The sequence below is a fragment of the Colobus angolensis genome, unplaced genomic scaffold, assembly GCF_000951035.1.
Source record: "Colobus angolensis palliatus isolate OR3802 unplaced genomic scaffold, Cang.pa_1.0 Scaffold393, whole genome shotgun sequence".
Classification (NCBI taxonomy): Eukaryota; Metazoa; Chordata; class Mammalia; order Primates; family Cercopithecidae; genus Colobus; species Colobus angolensis.
The window spans coordinates 926710-929732 of NW_012117299.1; positions in this window are offsets into that span (position 1 = coordinate 926710).

Sequence of the window (3023 nt, forward strand, 5' to 3'; positions counted from 1 at the left end):
AGCAGTGGTTCTCCCAGCACAGAGGTTGAGATCTGAGAAAGGACAGACTGCCTGCTCAAGTGGGTCCCTGACCCCTGAGTAGCCTAACTGGGAGACATCCCCCACTAGGTGCAGAACGACACCTCACACCTCACACGGCTGGGTACAAAGCTTCCAGAGAAATAATCAGACAGGAACACTTGCTATTCAGCAATATTCTATCTTCTGCAGCCTCCACTGCTGATACCCAGGCAAACAGGGTCTGGAGTGGAACTCAAGAAAACTCCAACAGACCTGCAGCTGAGGGTCCTGACTGTTAGAAGGAAAACTAACAAACAGAAAGGACACCCATACCAAAACCCCATCAGTACATCACCATCATCAAAGACCAAAGGCAGATAAAACCACAAAGATGAGAAAAAGCAGGGCAGAAAAACTGGAAATTCAAAAAATCAGAGTTCATCTCCCCCTCCAAAGGAATGCAACTTATCACCAGCAACAGAACAAAGCTGGACGGAGAATGACTTTGACGAGTTGAGAGAAGAAGGCTTCAGTTGATCAAACTTCTCAGAGCTAAAGGAGGAACTACGTACCCAGTGCGTAGAAACTAAAAACCTTGAAAAAAGAATGGAAGAATGGATAACTAGAATAATCAATGCAAAGAAGACCATAAACGAACTGATAGAGATGAAAGCCATGACACAAGAACTACATGACAAATGAACAAGTTACAGTAACCAACTAAATCAACTGGAAGAAAGACTATCAGTGATTGAAGATCAAATGAATGAAATGAAGCAAGAAGAGAAGTGTAGAGAAAAAAGAGTAAAAAGAAATGAACAAAGCCACCAAGAAATATGGGATTATGTGAAAAGACCAAATCTACATCTGATTGGTATGCCTGAAAGTGGGGAAAATGGAACCAAGTTGGAAAACATTCTGCAGGATATAATCCAGGAGAACTCCCCCAACCTAGTAGGGCAGGCCAACATTCATATTCAGGAAATACAGGAAATACAAACACAAAGATACTCCTTGAGAAGAGCAACTAAAAGACACATAATTGTCAGATTCACCAAAGTTGAAATGAAGGAAAAAATCTTAAGGGCAGCCAGAGAGACAGGTCGAGTTATCCACAAAGAGAAGCCCATCAGGCTAACAGCAGATCTCTCGGCAGAAACCCTACAAGCCAGAAGAGAGCGGGGGCCAATATTCAACATTCTTAAAGAAAAGAATTTTCAACTCAGAATTTCATATCCAGCCACACTAAGCTACATAAGTGAAGGAGAAATAAAATCCTTTACAGACAAGCAAATGCTGAGAGATTTTGTCACCACCAGGCCTACCCTACAAGAGATCCTGAAGGAAGCACTAAACATGGAAAGGAACAACCGGTACCAGCCATTGCAAAAGCATGCCAAAATGTAAAGACCATCGATGCTAGGAAGAAACTGCATCAACTAACAAGCAAAATAACCAGTTAACATCATAATGACAGGATCAAGTTCACACATAACAATATTAACCTTAAATGTAAATGGACTAAATGGTCCAATTAAAAGACGCAGGTTGGAAAATTGGATAAAGACTCAAGACCCGTCAGTTTGCTATATTCAGGAGACCCATCTCACATGCAGAGACACACATAGGCTCAAAATAAAGGGATGGAAGAAGATCTACCAAGCAAATGGAAAACAAAGAAGGGCAGGGTTGCAATCCTAGTCTCTGATAAAACAGATTTTAAACCAACAAAGAACAAAAGAGACAAGACCATTATCTAATGGTAAAGGGATCAATTCAACAAGAAGAGCTAACTATCCTAAATATGTATGCACCCAGAACAGGAGCACCCAGATTCATAAAGCAAGTTCTTAGAGACTTACAAAGAGACTTAGACTCCCAAACAATAATAATGGGAGACTTTAACACCCCACTGTCAACATTACACAGATCAATGAGACAGAAAGTTAACAAGGACATCCAGGAATTGAACTCACCTCTGCACCACGTGGACCTAATAGACATCTACAGAACTCTCCACCCCAAATCAGAATATACATTCTTCTCAGCACCGCATTGCCCTTATTCCAAAATTGATCACATAGTTGGAAGTAAAGCACTCTTCAGCAAACGTAAAAGAACAGAAATTATAACAAACTGTCTCTCAGACCACAGTGCAAGCAAACTAGAACTCAGGACTAAGAAACTCAATCAAAACCGCTCAACTACATGGAAACTGAACAACCTGCTCCTGAATGATTACTGGGTACATAACGAAATGAAGGCAGAAATAAAGATGTTATTGGAAACCAGTGAAAACAAAGATACAACATACCAGAATCTCTGGGACACATTTAAAGCAGTGTGTAGAGGGAAATTTATAGCACTAAATGCCCACAAGAGAAAGCAGGAAAGATCTAAAATTGATACCCTAACATCACAATTAAAACAACTAGAGAAGCAAGAGCAAACACATTCAAAAGCTAGCAGAAGGCAAGAAATAATTAAAATCAGAGCAGAACTGAAGGAGATAGAGACACAAAAAACCCTCCAAAAAAGCAATGAATCCAGGAGCTGGTTTTTTGAAAAGATCAACAAAATTCATAGACCACTAGCAAGAATAATAAAGAAGAAAAGAGAGAAGAATCAAACATATACAATAAGAAATGATAAAGGGGATATCACCACTGACCCCACAGAAATACAAACTACCAACAGAGAATACTATAAACACCTCTACACAAATAAACTAGAAAACCTAGAAGAAATGGATAATTTCCTGGACACTTACAATCTCCCAAGACTAAACCAGGAAGACATTGAATCTCTGAATAGACCAATAGCAGGCTCTGAAATTGAGGCAATGATTAATAGCCTACCAACCAAAAAAAGTCCAGGACCAGACGGATTCACACCCAAATTCTACCAGAAGCACAAGGAGGAACTGGTACCATTCCTTCTGAAATTATTCCAATCAATAGAAAAAGAGGGAATCCTCCCTAACTCATTTTATGAGGCCAACATCATCCTGATATCAAAGCCTG